General features: G+C 37.1%; 1 pseudogene; it reads left to right on the top strand.

Moving 5' to 3' along the window:
- Positions 1-14,323: 14,323 nt before the first annotated feature.
- On the top strand, positions 14,324-15,169 carry LOC137763720 (U2 small nuclear ribonucleoprotein A' pseudogene; annotated as a pseudogene).
- Positions 15,170-18,865: the final 3,696 nt, after the last annotated feature.

Below are 18,865 nucleotides of genomic sequence, written 5' to 3'. Positions count from 1 at the left end.
CTCTGTCGCTACTGGAGGTATTACATTGCCTATTCTGTACATTTTCTGTATGAAAATTTTCATGAGAAAGGTTATGTAACTGGTCACTCCTTTTGTTTTCCCTTGCTATAAAGGAATGAAAAAAGACTGTTAATTTCTTGGCAATATTGCATCATTAGTCCTAGCAAAGTATGGTTTTATGGTTTTCTTACCTTACTTTCCTCCATTATTTTAGTGACCTCATTAATGATTTATTATAAGAAGACAACATGCTTTAATGGCAAAATCAAGAGAAAATAAGTCAGGATACTAAATTGCAACTTGATTTCACTGCAGAATGAAGCAAATCCTTTCCTCACTCAGGCTATCAATTCTCTTCTAGAGGCTGTAAGTTCAGTGGTACCAAACTCATCCCCTGCTCAGTTTTTCAACCAGCTGTTCTGGATCACAGCGGAGAGCCAGGCATCTACTTGCTCACTCTGAATCCAAAACAGAGTTTGCAAAATCCACGCACTGAAGTGTTGTTGTTTTACTAATCAATGATTCCTTACTCCATGGGTGTGTCTCATGCTTTAAACCCTAGTCTAACCAGCTGGGATGTCAGCTCTTCAAGCCTAGAGCAGATTCACAACCACACATTAGGTGCTTAATAAATAGCTATTGATTCAATAAGCTGAACTGAGAAGAGAGGAAGGGAGAAGGCTGCTGGTTGTAGTAATAGCAATGGTAATAACGAGTAAGAGAAGAGAGAAAAGAAGGTGTAACGGGAAAAAAGTACAGCTACCGGTTTCAAACTCAATAAAGGAAAAGAGTCCTAAACAACCTCCCAACCCTTGAAGGGTCAATGTTTTAGAGAATATATAATAATCTGGACACCACAATGAACTTCCTCCATCTTTTATCATAAAGATTTTCTTCATGGAATATTACTCAGCCATAAAAAAAAGAAATAACTCCAGTTGCAGCAACATGGATAGACCTAGAGATTATCATACTAAGTGAAGTCAGCCAGAAAGAAAAAGACAAATACCATATGATACCACTTATATGTGGAATCTAAAAGATAACGCAAATGAACTTATCTACGAAACAAAAACAGACTCACAGACGTAGAGAACAGACTTGTGGTTGCCAAGGGGGGGTGGAGGAGGGATGGGTTGGGAGTTTGGGGTTAGCAGATGCAAACTATTATATATAGAATGGATAAACAGCAAGGTCCTACTGTATAGTACAGGGAACTATATTCAATATTCTGATATAAACCATAATGGAAAATAATATGAAAAAGAATATATATGTATAACTGATTCATGTTACTGTACAGCAGAAATTAACACAACATTGTAAATCAACTATACTTCAATAAAATAGATTTTTTTAAAAAAGAAAAATGAAACACAAAAAAAAAACCCAAAACAAATATCTGTCCCTGCTTTCAGTTCTTTTGGATATGTACCCAGAAGTAAAATCATTGGTCATATGGTAATTCTATGTTTCATCTTTTTGAGGAACAACTTGTTATGGACTGAATGTTTGTGTTTTCTCAAAATTCATATGTAGAAATACTAACCCCCAATGTGATGGTATTAGGAGGTAGGGCCTTTGGTAGGTGATGAGGTCATGAGGGTAAAGCCATCATGAATGGGATTAGTACCCTAATAAAAGAGACCCCAGAGAACTCTCTTACCTCTTCTGCCATGTCAGATCACAGCAAGAAGATGGCCATCTAAGAATCAGGAAGCAGGCTTTCACCAGTCATGGATTTGCCTGCACTTTGACCTTGAACTTCCCAGCCTCCATACTGTGAGAAATAAATATTTATTGGTAAGCCACCCAGTCTATGATATTTTTGTTATCACAACCATAATGAACTAAGACACTGCCATACCATTTTCCATTACAGTTATATCATTTCATATTCCACCAACAGTGCAGAAGTGTTCCAAGTTCTTCACATCTTTGTCAACACTTGTTATTTTCTGTTTTTTGTTTTTCGTATCCTGATGGATGTGAAGTGGTATCTCATTGTGGTTTTGATTTGCATTTCCCTAATGATTAGTGATGTTGAACAACATATCACGTGTCTATTGCCATTTGTGTATCTTCTTTGGAGAAATAGCTGTTTAAGTACTTTACCCATTTTTGAATTTGAATTTAGTTGTTGAGTTGTAGAGTTTCTTTATATATTTCTGGCTACTAATCCCTTACAGATGTATGATTTTCAAATATTAACTTTCATTCTGTGGGTTGTCTTTTCACTCTGTCAATAGTGTTCACTGATACACAAATTTTTAAATTTTGACGTAGTCCAGTTTATCTATTTTTTCTTTTGTCACCTGTTCTTTTGGTGTCATGTCCAAGAGGTCATTTCCAAATTCATATCATGAAGTTTATCTTCTGTGCTTTCTAATCCACTACGACAGATTTAAATATCATATGTGTGCATTTGACCCACAAGTCTTTTAAAATATTTGTTATAATTCTTCTGACTTAAAGTTCTGCCTCCTGGAATAGTCCTATGTGGATCTGTTTCTGATATCTCAAATTCAATATGCCCAAACAAGATATTGTTCTCTAATTCCCCTCCATCCATTCCTGGGTCTCCCACATCCATTGAATTGTCATGACTTGCATTTATTCTCTTCAAAATCACTTTCTCATTATGTAAGAATCTATACTCCAACTCTACTAAGTCTCACAAAATATAACAAATGTCCTCCTAAAACAAGGAATTACAACGGTTATTAGGGGTGGGGGAGACAAAGCAGTGGAACTATTTGCTCTAAATGAATTTTATGCTGAAGCTAAATACATGAAACAAATCACACTGAAGCAGTTCTGGCTGAGGTGAGCAGGGCATAACTGGAATCCCACTTAGAATCTCCATCTCCTGAGAGATGGTCCCCATGAAAGCTATTGCCCTAGAGGTTTCAGGAGAATGTTTACCCTGTTCTGTGGAAAGGAAAGGACATGGCTTAGATTATAATCTAGGAATATCATAGGCATAGATATCATACTGTCTATACTTTGCATTAAGTAGAACAAAAAGAAGAAAATGTGTTAATGTATTTATTTCAATCAAAATTGCCAGTTAGTGCAGTTAGTTACAGGTATTAGTTATAAATATGAGAATCTATTTAAATTAAAAGAGTAATGTACAAAACCTTTCTCCTTCTACTCCCTGCACCACTGAGAGATGAAACATATGTCATTTATTTTGCACAGAATGCTAGGGTCATCCTTTGCTGCCTACTCTAACAACCTAGGGAAGTTTATTCTGAGAAAACACCCTCCGTCCTTCAACAGTTACATAGAGATGGGTCATCAATTCTGAAGACTGTGAAGGTTGACAGCATTACTTGAGAATGTATGTTTTTCCTTCTGCTGTAAGTCTCCTATTCTCATAGCTAAACTATTATTAAATGAAAACTTCCTGTGTTCTTGATTTCTGGCTTGCACTTGAAATTATATGGGAAATTAAAACCTTTCCAGCTAATCTGATCTGAAGAAAATGTAGAAAGAAACAATTTGAAATTCACTTTGTGCATGATATGATAGATTATAGAATTTGGGGGTCAGAGGACATGTGTATACATAAGTTAACTAAAATTGACTGATAACATCCATAGTCATGAACGGTGTACATCCTTGCTTGCACTTTGCCATTATTCTACTTGCTTATTAGGTATAAAATGATGCCTTACTTTCATTTTCATTGTATTTCTCTGAACACTAATTCTTTGAGCATTTGTTTTATATGCTTACTTCTTTTTTAAAAATTGCCCTTTTGTATTTTTTGCCCAAATTTCTAATGTGGTTGTTCCTTTCCTTGTTGATTTGCAAGAGTATTTTGTATATTTTGATAAGGTTATCACTACCTTTTCAGTTTTAAATATTTTAAATATCTACTTCCATTCTATCCATACTGTTATTTACCTAACAGAAGCAGTGAATAGTCACATGTATTTTTTATTTTTTTTTGCCTTATAGTTAATATTCCCTGTGTTTTACTTTAACAATCTATTCCTTATCCTAGGTCACAAAGACATTCTTCCTATTTTTTTGTATTCGTCATTTTTTTTTCCCTCTCACTTATGTTTCTACTCCATTTCTGGAGTCTACCTTTGTGCGTAGTTTTAGGCAGGGATCCATGGTTGTGATGATGGTGGAAGTAAGCTTCTGAGATCTCCCATCTAGGAGAATGTAACTGACAGATGGCCCCAGCTTCTGTGCTCTGAGCCCTCCACAGCACTCATACTGAGACCATGCTTCCTACAGGCTTCTCCTGGCCTTGGACCAACACAGCAGGCTTGTTAGGGCAGGAATATTCCTAGGAAATGTGGGGCTTCTCTGATGGGTGACTTTAACTTGAGGACTCCCCATAGGCTTAGCCAAATTTTCTTGGACCTGCACCGCCATGTGAGACTCTTTCTAACTCTCTCCCTTTCTCCTCTCCTGCGCAAATGTTGGACTTGAACTGCATCCTGAGGGGTCTCTTTGCCTCCTCCAACACGTATCTCATTTTCTTCACAGAAATTTTCCCCAATAAATCTCTTGTACCTCAAATCCAACTTTGGGGTCTGATTGAGTGATCTCAGAAAATTGAGGACCAACAAACTCATTTCCCTGCCTATTGGGTAAAGAGGACATTCTGAGTGGCATGCAGGGCACAGATAATCCCTAGCATAAGGTGACAACTGAATTGCTAAAGACTTCACCAGTGGTGATCTGGGAAAACTTCCTGGTGGAGGGGACCCTGTTGCAGGGTGATGGTTCAGGCAATTAAAAGAGATGAGAAGGAAGAATGCCTACAAAGATAGTGGAATTGGCTGGTTACTGCTAAATTGTATTGTTGCCCCGCAGAGAGATAAGGAGAAACGAGGGTTGTTTAAAATCAGTTAAGGCTAAGCATGAGAACCAGTTGCAGAGAGATGCTTACCTCCTGCAGAGGAAGAGTAGACTAAAGATTTAATAGTTAGTTTCCCAGAGTTTGAATGCTTAGTCAAAGCAGATCTGCTATGCTTAGGTTGGGACCTGGTAGAGAAAAATCTGGGACCTTGAATTGTAAAATGGAGACCGATGGATAGATACTGGTATTGATCCTGCAGATTCCTTGAACCTCAGAGTTTGCAGAAGTAGTCCCTTGTTCCTTAGTAAGAGCTAGCCCTTCTCCCATGGTGAAAGATGCTGCAGAGCCCTCTCCCCCACAAGGCAACAGATGCCTCCTCAAGAGATATTCTCTCCTCCTCAATTGACAATCAGGCCAGTAACTCAGCTAGGAATGTGCTGAGCCTGAGAAGGGAGGAAGGAGACTACACACTGAAGAAACTGTAAGAATTAGTGAGTATGTGCTGACAGAGGAGTACTCCTGGTCCTGGCATTGGGTTTTGAGGGTGCATGATGAAGGAGGGCTGAATTGAAGTTGGAATAAGTAAGAATTTATTGACCTTCTTGAGGTAGGGAATTTAATATTCTGGGAAGAACCAAGGAGATTGGGCACACTTGCTGCAAGAGTTGATCTTAACAGCCTGGAAGAAGCAATAGTCAGGACTGAGTGAAGCAGAAATTCCCTAGTTGCCCAGGCAGACATTGGAGGAAAAAATAGAGGCTGAGGGAAATGGGAATTCTGGAATGGGTATGTTATGTGAAGCCAGAAGACCTATCTGTGGATATGTACCAGGGACAGGCCCATGTTGTTTACCAAAGCCACTAGAAATGAGCTGGTGGGAGGGACTCGAGCATGACTGAGAAGCTCAGTGTTGGCTCTCCTCTGCAGGTGAAAGCTGACCGTGAGACTAACAGCTACAGAGCTGGGCTCTCAAGGTGAAGAAGCACTGGGGGGGAACCATGTTCTTAAACTTGAATTCACCGACCCTGGAGGTTTGGAGGAGTGAGGGTGAGGTAAAGAATACCTGAAAGCGGCTGATTAGTTGCTACCTTTTCTAGAAACTCCTCTCCTTTGTATGAATTTACCCTGATGCTTCCAAAATTGGTCGTCTGGATTGCTGAGTCTAGTCTGGTATGAAAAGCAGGTGAACGTTGTCTCAAGGTAATACAGGGCAAGTCAGGGTGCTGGGGGACAGAGTAAAACTTAAAAAGCTTTTCCTTCAACTATTCTCTCATTAAATTCTAGGCTTCAGCCACCCACCCTTCCTACATACTCCCATTCGAGATGGCCCCATCTCCCAGTGTCTCACTTTTGTTATGATTTCCTGATCTAGAATCCATGTTTACTTCTTTATTCTTAGTTTATCTGATTTGATTGATTTGGAGAAGGGAGTAAGTATCCTATGCTAGTTTACCATTTTGGCAGAAACAAAAGCCCAGATATACTCATGTGATTGTGTGTGTGTGTGTGTGTGTGTGTGTGTATGCACGCTATGTGAGTGTAAAAAATAATGCAATTTTTGAAAAATAAAAAGTGGGTAAGCCCTTTATAAGCGAACAGATATATCTGTTTATGTTTGTATACAGACGGAACGATATGAAGGGATATATGAAATTTTAAACTTGGGTTATTTTAAGAGGAAATTGGAGAGAGGTCGCCAGAGTTTTCTTTATACTACTCTATGTTTAGAAAACAGCTCATGTAACTTCATCTCTTGAAATGAAATTACAATAAAATATATTTTAAAAATAACATGGACCAGGAGGTGTAACACCTTTGGCCTAAGTTTCTTAGTGCCTTGCAGCATTTAAATGAACACAGGTGTGGGTCACAGTGATCTGTTGTTTCTGTATTTCCTAGATTCATCTATAATAAATCAACATTAACTGATTGCACAATCCAATCCTTGTTTTATTTGGGTTGGCTTCTTGCTTAAATTATCATTTGATATTTTTTACCTTTGTGACTAAGTCACTCTGATACTCCTCCACTATTTGCTACTCTTGTGTTTGGTTGTCATTAACATAGCTTTTGGGGTTACAGGAAATTCCCTGTTGATTTAAAAAGCAACCAAAAACACTCGTTGATTCTTTAATATACCATTATTTGGGGGAAGTTCTGGGATCTTTGTCTGAGGGAGATAGAAAAAAACAATTTCTACCTGTGGGTCCTTGGTGGGCCTTTTGTAGCTCATACAGATCCCCTCTCCACTAGTGGACCAGCACCCCCAGAGGAAGGAGAGTCGAAAAGTGGTCATGCTATGCCTGGCTAACCACACTCTCCAAAGGGTCTGCTACTTTTAACAGCAGTTATCAAAAACACTTTTGGCTCCTTATGTAGTCTTGAGAAAGGACTCAGTTTTATACAAAACTGTATACCCATTGTCTAGAATACCCAATGTCTGACACATAGAGGTTTAAGAAATGTTTGTTAGATGAATAACTGATTATGCAAGTAGTCGCGTAGAATCCTCTGGGTCAGTGATGTCCAATAAAACTTTCTGCGATGATGAAAATGATGTATATCTGTGCTACCCAATATGGTAGCCACTAGCCACATGTAGTTATTTTGTGTTTAAAATGTGATTTGTATGACTGAAAAATAAATTTTTAATTGTATTTAATTTAAATTAATTTATATCTAAATAGCCCCATCTAGCTAGTGGCTACCATATTGGACAGTACAGATTTTAGTATACAGTAATGCTACATGATTTTCTATTCTCCACTCTGAAATGTTAGTGAATGATGGACTGAGCCATTCTGCCTCAGCTGACTATGTAATACTCTTTCAAATAGTATCTGTTTATGCATTTTGAGGATACTGAATAGATAAACATGAGGCAATTATGCAGGATTTATGTACTTGACATATGTACTTGACATGAGGCAATTATGCAGGATTTATGTACTTGACATTTCACTAGCTACATATTTATATAGATATCTCTCTACATAATCTCTCTGTATCTCTATATAGGTAGATCTCTCTATCTACATCTATATCTATCCATCCATCCATCCATACATACATACATTCATCCATCTAGAGATGAATTATTAGCTTGTAGCAACTCAGTCTTCAAACTGCCTCCTTTCTCCAACAAGGTTCAGTTTCCAAATGATCTTAATTTGGCTAGGATTTTTTTAGATACGAGTGTGATCATGATAGATGGTCTTTTAGCGTTCTCAGTGCATCAGCATTACATAAAAGGGGAGAAGAAAGATATTTTCAAACACATGTAAGGAAATTGTGGGTGCAAGATTTTTAAGAGTGACTCTTTTCCTCTGAGTACTGACCCGATGGCAGTGGTTCTCAACTTGGGGTGATTTTGCCCCTCAGATGACATTTGGCAATGTCTGGTTACATTTTTTTTTTTTCTTTTTTGATAGCTGTAGGTTTTTATTGATGCCCTGTATGAGGTTGAAGAAGTTCCTTCCTGTTTCTTTGTTTGCTGAGGTTTTATCCTGAATGGGTTTTTTTTTTCTGAGTTGATTACATTTATTGATATAATAAAACTATGTAGGTATGCATAAAAACATTTATTAAAATCTGAATCAGAAAAGGTATGTCATCATTTTCTAAATTTGTTGACTGTTATGTTTTTTTTGTCTGTTTTTTTTTTGAATTTTAATTTACTTATTTTTTTATACAGCAGGTTCTTATTAGTTATCCATTTTATACATATTAGTGTATACATGTCAATCCCAATCTCCAAATTCATCATACCACCACCCCCACCACTTTTCCCCCTTGGTGTCCATACATTTGTTCTCTGCATCTGTGTCTCAATTTCTGCCCTGCAAACCGGTGCATCTGTACCATTTTTCTAGGTTCCACATATATGCGTTAATAAGAATATTTGTTTTTCTCTTTTTGATTTACTTCACTCTGTATGACAGTCTCTAGATCCATCTACATCTCTACAAATGACCCAATTTCGTTCCTTCTTATGGCTAAGTAATATTCCATTGTATATATGTACCACAACTTCTTTATCCATTCATCTGTCGATGGGCATTTAGGTTGCTTCCAGGTCCTGGCTATTGTAAATAGTGCTGCAGTGAACATTGGGATTCATCTGTCTTTTTGAATTATGGCTTTCTCTGGGTATATGTCAAGTACTGGGATTGCTGGGTCATATGGTAATTCTATTTTTAGTTCTTTAAGGAACTTCCATACTGTTCTCCAGTGTGGCTGTATCAATTTACATCCCCACAAACAGTGCAAGAGGGGTCCCTTTTCTCCACACCCTCTCCAGCATTTGTTGTTTGCAGATTTTCTGATGATGCCCATTCTAACTGGTGTGAGGTGATACCTCATTGTAGTTTTGATTTGCATTTCTCTAATAATTAGTGATGTTGAGCAGCTTTTCATGTGCTTCTTGGCTATCAGTATGTCTTCTTTGGAGAAATGTCTATTTAGGTCTTCTGCCCATTTTTGGATTGGGTTGGTTGTTTTTTTAATATTGAGGTACATGAGCTGTTTATATATTTTGGAGATTAATCCTTTGTCCATTGATTCATTTGCAAATATTTTCTCCCATTCTCAGGGTTGTCTTTTTGTCTCATTTGTTGTTTCCTTTGCTGTGCAAAAACTTTTAAGTTTCATTAGGTCCCATTTGTTTATTTTTGTTTTTATTTCCATTACTCTAGGAGGTGGGTCCAGAAAGATCTTGCTGTGATTTATGTCAAAGAGTGTTCTTCCTATGTTTTCCTCTAAGAGTTTTATAGTGTCCGGTCTTACATTTAGGTCTCTAATCCATTTTGTGTTTATTTTTGTGTATGGTGTTAGGGTGTGTTCTAATTTCATTCTTTTACATGTAGCCATCCAGTTCTCCCAGCACCACTTAGTGAAGAGACTGTCTTTTCTCCATTGTATATCCTTGCCTCCTTTGTCATAGATTAGTTGACCATAGGTGCGTGGGTTTATCTCTGGGCTTTCTATCTTGTTCTATTGATCTATGTTTCTGTTTTTGTGCCAGTACCATATTGTCTTGATTACCGTAGCTTTGTAGTATAGTCTGAAGTCTGGGAGCCTGATTCCTCCAGCTCCAATTTTTGCCCTCAAGACTGCTTTGGCTATTCGGGGTCTTTTGTGTCTCCCTACAGATTTTAAGATTTTTTGTTCTAGTTCTGTAAGAAATGCCATTGGTAATTTCATAGGGATTGCATTGAATCTGTAGATTGCTTTGGGTAGTATAGTCATTTTCACAATATTGATTCTTCCAATCCAAGAACATGGTATATCTCTCCATCTGTTTGTATCATCTTTAATTTCTTTCATCAGTGTCTTATAGTTTTCTGCATACAGGTCTTTTGTCTCCCTAGGTAGGTTTATTCCTAGGTATTTTATTTTTTTTGTTGCAGTGGTAAATGGGAGTGTTTCCTTAATTTCTCTTTCAGATTTTTCATCCTTAGTGTATAGGAATGCAAGAGATTTCTGTGCATTAATTTTGTATCCTGCAACTTTACCAAATTCATTGATTAGCTCTAGTAGTTTTCTGGTGGCATCTTCAGGATTCTCTATGTATAGTATCATGTCACCTGCAAACAGTGACAGTTTTACTTCTTCTTTTCCGATTTGGATTCCTCTTATTTCTTTTTCTTTTCTGATTGCCATGGCTAGGACTTCCAAACCTGTGTTGAATACTATTGGTGAGGGTGGACATCCTTGTCTCCTTCCTGATCTTAGAGGAAATGCTTTCAGTTTTTCACCGTTGAGAATGATGTTTGCTGTGGGTTTGTCATATATGGCCTTTATTATGTTGAGGTAGGTTCCCTCTATGCCTACTTTCTGGAGAGTTTTTATCATAAATGGGTGTTGAATTTTGTCAAAAGCTTTTTCTGCATCTATTGAGATGATCATATAGTTTTTCTTCTTCAATTTGTTAATGTGGTGTATCACATTGATTGATTTGCATTTATTGAAGAATCCTTGTATCCCTGGGATAAATCCCACTTGTTCATGGTGTATGATCCTTTTAATGTTTTGTTGGATTCTGTTTGCTTGTATTTTGTTGAGGATTTTTGCATCTATATTCATCAGTGATATTGGTCTGTAATTTTTTTTTTTTTTTTGTAGTATCTTTGTCTGGTTTTGGTATCAGGGTGATGGTGGCCTCATAGAATGAATTTGGGAGTGTTCCTTCCCCTGCACTTTTTTGGAGGAGTTTGAGAAGTATGGGTGTTAGATCTTCTCTAAATGTTTGATAGAATTCACCTGTGAAGCCATTGGATTCTGGACTTTTGTTTGTTGGAAGATTTTTAATCACAGTTTCAATTTCATTACTTGTGATTGCTCTGTTCATATTTTCTGTTTCTTCCTGGTTCAGTTTTGGAAGGTTATACTTTTCTAAGAATTTGTCCATTTCTTCCACATTGTCCATTTTATTGGCATAGAGTTGCTTGTAGTAGTCTCTTAGGTTGCTTAGTAGTTCTACAGTGTCTGTTGTAACTTCTCCGTTTTCATTTCTGATTTTATTGATTGGAGTCCTCTCCCTCTTTTTCTTGATGAGTCTGGCTAATGGTTTATCAATTTTGTTTATCTTCTCAGAGAACCAGCTTTTAGTTTTATTGATTTTTGCTATTGTTTTCTTTGTTTCTATTTCATTTATTTCCGCTCCGATCTTTATGATTTCTTTCCTTCTGCTAACATTGGGTTTTGCTTGTTCTTCTTTCTCTAGTTTCTTTAGGTGTAAGGTTAGATTGTTTACTTGAGATTTTTCTTGTTTCTTTAGGTAGGCTTGTATAGCTATAAACTTCCCTCTTAGAACTGCTTTTGCTGCATCCCATAGGTTTTGGGTCGTCGTGTTTTCATTGTCATTTGTCTCTAGGTATTTTTTGATTTCCTCTTTGATTTCTTCAGTGATCTCTTGGTTATTTAGTAACGTAGTTTTTAGCCTCCATGTGTTTGTGTTTTTTACGTTTTTTTCCCTGTAATTGATTTCTAATCTCATAGCATTGTGGTCAGAAAAGATGCTTGATATGATTTCAGTTTTCTTAAATTTACTGAGGCTTGATTTGTGACCCAAGATGTGATCTATCCTGGAAAATATTCCTTGCGCACTTGAGAAGAAAGTGTAATCTGCTGTTTTTGGATGGAATGTCCTATAAATATCAATTAAATCTATCTGGTCTATTGTGTCATTTAAAGCTTGTGTTTCCTTATTAATTTTCTCTTTGGATGATCTGTCCATTGGTATAAGTGAGGTGTTAAAGTCCCCCACTATTATTGTGTTACTGTCAATTTCCTCTTTTATACCTGTTAGCATTTGCCTTATGTATTGAGGTGCTCCTATGTTGGGTGCATATATATGTATAATTGTTATATCTTCTTCTTGGATTGATCCCTTGATCATTATGTAGTGTCCTTCCTTGTCTCTTGTAACATTCTTTATTTTAAAGTCTATTTTATCTGATATGAGTATAGCTACTCCAGCTTTCTTTTGATTTCCATTTGCATGGAAAATCTTTTTCCATCCCCTCGCTTTCAGTCTGTATGTGTCCCTAGGTCTGAAGTGGGTCTCTTGTAGACAGCATATATATGGGTCTTATTTTTGTATCCATTCAGCAAGCCTGTGTCTTTTGGTTGTAGCATTTAATCCATTCACGTTTAAGGTAATTATCGATATGTATGTTCCTATTACCATTTTCTTAATTGTTTTGGGTTTTTTTTTGTAGGTCCTTTTCTTCTCTTGTGTTTCCCACTTAAGAGATGTTCCTTTAGCATTTGTTGTAGAGCTGGTTTGGTGGTGCTGAATTCTCTTAGCTTTTGTTTGTCTGTAAAGCTTTTGATTTCTCCATCAAATCTGAATGACATCCTTGCCGGGTAGAGTAATCTTGGTTGTAGGTTCTTCCCTTTCATCTCTTTAAATATACCGTGTACTCCCTTCCGGCTTGTAGAGTTTCTGCTGAGAAATCACCTGTTAACCTTATGGGAGTTCCCTTGTATATTATTTGTCATTTTTTTCCTTGTTCCTTTTAATAATTTTTCTTTGTCTTTAATTTTTGTCAATTTGATTACTGTGTGTCTCAGCATGTTTCTCCTTGACTTTTTCCTGCCTGGGACTCTGTGCCCTTCCTGGACTTGGGTGGCTATTTTCTTTCCCAAGTTAGGGAAGTTTTCGACTATAATCTCTTCAAATATTTTCTCGTGTCCTTTTTCTCTCTTTTCACCTTTTGGGACCCCTATAGTGTGAACGTTGTTGCATTTATTGTTGTCCCAGAGGTCTCTTAGGCTGTCTTCATTTCTTTTCATTCTTTTTTCTTTATTTTTTTCCTCAGCAGCGATTTCCACCATTCTGTCTTCCAGGTCACTTATCCGTTCTTCTGCTATTGATTCCTTCTAGTGTAGTTTTCATTTCAGTTATTGTATTGGTCATCTCTGTTTGTTTGTTCTTTAATTCTTCTAGGTCTTTGTTAAACATTTCTTGCATCTTCTCGATCTTTGCCTCCATTGTTTTTCCGAGGTCCTGGATCATCTTCACTATCATTATTCTAAATTCTTTTTCTGGAAGTTTGCCTATCTCCACTTCATTTAGTTGTTTTTCTGGGGTTTTATCTTGTTCCTTCATCTGGTGCATAGCCCTCTATCTTTTCATTTTGTCTATCTTTCTGTGAATATGGTTTTTGTTCCACAGGCTGCAGGATTGTAGTTCTTCTTGCTTCTGCTGTCTGCCCTCTGCTCCTGGATACGTTTTTGTTTGTTACAGCTTGGTAGGGTTACCACTGGCACCTAGTATATAGAGGGAAGGAATGCTGCTAAACATTCTACAATGCAGAGGATGCTGCCGCTCCTCCACCACTGCCCCTGCCTCCTCAAGAAAGAATTTTCTCACACAGTGTCAGTAGTGCCAAGGTTGAGAAACCCTGCCTTGTAGAAAGGATTCAAAGAGAATGAGTTTGAATTTACCATTAGAAATATATTTTAATTTATACAATATAATATTATGTGGGGCAAGAGAGACTCTTACTTGATATGAAACTCAAAAAGTCTTAACATGGCAATTATTTCATTAACTCAATTAATCGTAAAAGGAGGGGGGAAGCAAATAAAGGTTTAGATGCACAGGTAAAGTTTAAGTTTTGCTGAACACTAATCCATGGTCATGTACAGTCCCAGAAATATGCATTTAAATATATATATGAGAATGACTATATAATTATTAAACCATTCCAAAGATGCTTTCTTATTTGAAAATTCTTTATAGATACAATTCTTCAAAGAATGACTACCATTTTTAACAGTAAATTTAAATATTATACAATAAGGTCTTTCCTAAACTCATATCAAACTTTCTATGAGTGTCTAATATTCTACTGGCTTCTAAGTTATTGATGAATATATAATTTATATTGGCTTCTCATTCTGTGGGTCCCTTAAGTGTTCTGAAATTGATTGAAAATAAAATGGTTGCAAGAGGAGCGGGCGACGTGGCAGGCGGGAGGCGGCAGGATGGTGAAGCTGACGGTGGAGCTGATTGAGCAGTCGGCGCAGTACACCAACACCGTGCGGGACCATGAGCTGGACCTGCAGAGGTATAACATTCCTGTCATTGAAAGTTTAGGCGCTACCTTAGACCAGTTTGATGCCTTTGATTTTTCTGACAATGAAATCTGGAAACTGGGATGGTTTTCCTTCGTTGAGAAGACTGGAAACATTATTAGTGAACAACAGAATATGCCATATAGGTGAGGGACTTGATCAGGCTCTGCCCTGTCTGACAGAACTCATTCTCACCAACAACAGTCTTGTGGGATTGGGTGATCTGGACCCTTTGGCATCTCTCAAATCATTGACTTATCTAAGTATTCTAAGAAATCCTGTAACAAATAAGAAGCATTACAGACTATATGTGATTTATAAAGTTCCACAAGTCAGAGTACTGAATTTCCGGAAGGTGAAACTAAAAGAGTGGCAGAAAGCAGAGAAAATGTTCAAGGGCAAACGGGGTGCACAACTTGCAAAGGATATTGCCAGGAGAAGCAAAACTTTCAATCCAGGTGCTTGTTTGCCAACTGACAAAAAGAAAGGTGGGCCATCTCTAGGGCATGTGGAAGCAATCAAGAATGCTATAGCAAACGTGTCAACTTTGGCTGAAGTGGAGCAGCTGAAGGGCTTGTTTCAGTCCAGTTAGATACCTGGCAGAGAACACAGATCAGGCCCCACTGATGATGGTGAAGAGGAGATGGAAAAAGACACAGTCACAAATGGGTCCTGAGCAGGGTGGCCTCTAAGGATCTCAGGACATACAATAGTCCACTTCAGACAGGTCGTGCTTTTTGAATAGCCTTTTTTGTGTCAGCAAAGTAGAGTTCATAAGCATTGTTGAAATGCTTAAAACTGCTGGTAATTTTGTAATAAAAATTTTGAAATCTAAATGCCAGTTTTCTACCAATAGTGCAAATAAAGGACACTCGCTGTGCTGCGGATTGCACATCATTGGGGCGTGTGTGCGGTGAGGCATGGATGTGTGGGAGTTGGAAATGCAGGAGGGCGGATCTTATGGGTAAGCCTCCTAGTCCTCATGAAATGTTTAGGTTTTTAAATTGATAATAAAACTTATGATTATCTGTGTGCTGCCAAAAAAAAAAAAAAGAAAGAAAGAAAATGGTTTAGCAAATAAACTGCATTAGGAAATAATTAAACGGAAGTGAAAAGTAAATTTGCACCAGAATTGGAACTTCTCCCATTTTTCAGGGATGGAAAGTAGCTTCTCTCACTGATTCCTTGCCTCTTCTCATTTCCTACCTGGCGAAAAGGTCAAGGAACTGCTTTTAATTTCTGAATAGTAAAAGGCATTTTTACATAATTTAGAACAAAATCCTGTCCTAGACAATATTTCCTGTTTTCCTACCGTCTGATCCAATTTATTCATTGCTCTCAAGTAAACATTAGTGCAGTTGTTTAAAGAGTTTAAAATCTGCACTATTGGGTGTAAATTTAAATGTTAATTTTTTTCAAGTTTCAGAGAGAGGTTAAGTGCACATCTGAGGGCAAAGGGGAAAGGACTCACAGTGGTGCCACCTGTTAAGTCCTGGTTTCATTTCTAGTGCCCCTCCATCATTTGTGTTAGCATTGGCCAAAACTAATTACCTTGATTTGTCTGGTGCATTGCACTTACAGATTCTTTTTTTTTTTTTTTTAATTTTATTTTATGGACTCTGTTGGATTTTTTATTTTTATTTTTTAAATTTTATTTATTTTATTTATTTATTTTGGTTGTGCCGGGTCTTAGCTGCGTGCAGCACATGTGCTCCTTAGTTGCAGCTCGAAGCCTCCTTAGTTGCAGCATGCTAACTCTTAGTTGCAGCATGCATGTGGGATCTAGTTCCCTGACTAGGGATTGAACCCATGTCCCCTGCACTTTGAGGTGGATTCTTAACCACTGCACCACCAGGGAAGTCCCTACAGATTCTTAATGAGGATTGTTTGAGGAGGAAGCTAAAAACTGTGAAGTCAGGGAAGGACAGTATGCTCTGTCAGGAAAAAAAATAAAGAATACTTAGCCAGCTGATACTCAACTGATTAAACTGCTGGATTTTTCTAAAATGGGAAGTGTGTAGTAGGAACAGAAAGGTGAACCAGGAGGTAATCAGAGACACTTAGCAGCAATGGCAGATCTTTGTGGAGTCGGCAGTATGTTATATGCTCATGGTCAGTGAAACACTTTGGGTGATGTGAAAGAAAGCCTGCTTTCTTCATGTTTAAGGCGAGACTAGTCAGATCATGCTTACTTGCATCTTGAACTTGATGACAATATACATGGCAGCACATACTAAACACAATTTGCTAGAGAGCACACATGGCATTTACATTTTGGATGTAGAAGTGGTTGTTACATTAGATGTTAGTTTTAGATTTAAGCCAGTCCTGATAACGAGTCACTTTGGTATAAACTCCAGGCTTATTTTCTTTTCCACAGTCCATTCCACAGCTTACTATTCCAATAAGATACCAGATGTTTCTATCACGTGCTATAACAAGAGGTCCCCCAGAATCACCTTGGAAAGGAGGAAGAAGAAAAATATATCAGTGTAGTAAATAAAGGGGTGTCATAAATATGAGTTAATCAGAAAATCTGGATGTCTAATAAATTAATATTTTGAATTGAAGTATGGAAAACTAATTTTATTTTTACTTACCATTAACATTAGTATGATAATTGAGCTTATTACTTATTACCCGTTATCTTATTATCTCTGTTTATTAATGTCTTTATCTGGAAAGTAGTGTGAATAAAGCTAAGGTTTCAGTTTTATCCTTGTATAGTTTTTTAGTTTTGCTCCGTCTCAACAGAGAGAAACAAATTGAACCTAAGTCCAAGCGTCCAGTTCTTACATAAATGTGACCTCAAGGCTCAACTAAATGTCACTTCCTCCACGAAGCCTCTCCTAACTCTGTTAGGTAGGAATAATTCTTGCTTTGAATTTGAATCTCACCTTGTTCCACTCACACCAGTTGATGGGAAGGTGTCTGGGGCATTGTATTACTGTGCAGCAGTAGGCTTGGGAGGAGGAAGATATGCAGAGTACATTCCAAATAAGTGTGTTCCATTTATTACACAAAGGATTTTGCTACCAAGTGAATTGGTTTGAGTGAATGAATCATGGGGACTTTCCTGATATATTTAACCCTTAGACAAGTGATTTTTAATTTTATCTTTTAACAATGAAACTATTCACTTAAAAGAAGTATTATATGGAAGACCCTTATGGACTTTTTTAAAAAAATAAGAGAAATGATGCTGTTTGAAGTAGGCATGGGGTCCTAGAGTCTTGTGCCTTTAACTCTCTTCCCTTCACATGCTTCTTAGTACACTGCAGTGCTCAGTGGACTGAATACTCAGTCTCTGAATACTCAGAGAATAAAAACCCTGGTCTACCAAAAGCAATCCCTGTCAGCTTTTTTCTCATAGTCCTAAATCCTAATTTAGGTTCTTAGTATACTAGAGGTGAGAGAAGCAACGGAGCATGGACCAACAGAATGAGAACATCTGCTCTCTTACAGAATAAACTCAAATACAACTCTCTATTCAACAGATTCATTTTTGTGGATTTGAGTCTATTCTAAACATAGAATTGCTAAACTGTTGGATTCAGTTTCAAATGCTATAGGTAGAATCTTTATTATTTTAGTTATTTAGTTTCAGTCCTTTAAATAGCCATATTATTTTTAAATGCTTAATAATGAAAATTAATGTTTTGTATGGTTGAGGGAAAATGCCATTTATTTAATTAGTTTTTGTACATGATTTGCAAGGTAACACTTTAAAATGAATAAATGTAGATATTTTCTTTCCTAAATACTGTAATTCTATCTGATGTACACTGTTTAAGGTCGAAGGTTCAAGTGCTGGTGGGATGAGGCTCTGTTGGCCATGGAGATATCTGCAAATCCCATCCCACACTGCCTTACAATTAGAGAGATTAGATACCTAACTATAGGGTATGACTATGGCTTGAAGCAATGATTGTGTGTCTTTCTGATTTGGTTTCTATTATTTACTTGCAGTCCTTTTCTTTAATCAGAGCCCTAGTTTGCAGCTGGTGATGATTTTTTACATATGGCCCTGGCCAATAGGGTGATAAACAAGAACTATTTCATATGGTTCTTCCATTCCCTGTTTTTTTTTTTTTTTTTTTGATTTTCTAATGATGCCTATTTTAAAAAATTTTCTTCAAGTTTTAAAAAAATTTTATTTTATATTGGAGTATAGTTGATTAACAATGTTGTGTTAGTTTCAGGTGTACTGGAAACTGATTCAGTTATAGATATACATGTATTCTTTTTCAAAATTTTTTCCCATTTGGGTTATTATAGAATACTGAGCAGAGTTCCCTGTGCTATACAGTAGGTTCTTGTTGGTTATCTATTTTAAATATAGCCCTATATTTTATACTCTCCTCTCTCCCCCACAATTTAATTTCATAGAGTCACACGAAGTGATATTTGTCTATGTAGAGGAAGGCCACCTCTATTAACAGATTCATTTAG

Source organism: Eschrichtius robustus, chromosome 4 (assembly GCF_028021215.1).
Source record: "Eschrichtius robustus isolate mEscRob2 chromosome 4, mEscRob2.pri, whole genome shotgun sequence".
In the NCBI taxonomy this organism is placed as follows: Eukaryota; Metazoa; Chordata; class Mammalia; order Artiodactyla; family Eschrichtiidae; genus Eschrichtius; species Eschrichtius robustus.
The sequence above is the reverse complement of the archived record's forward strand: the minus strand, read 5'-3'. Positions and strand labels throughout refer to the sequence as shown.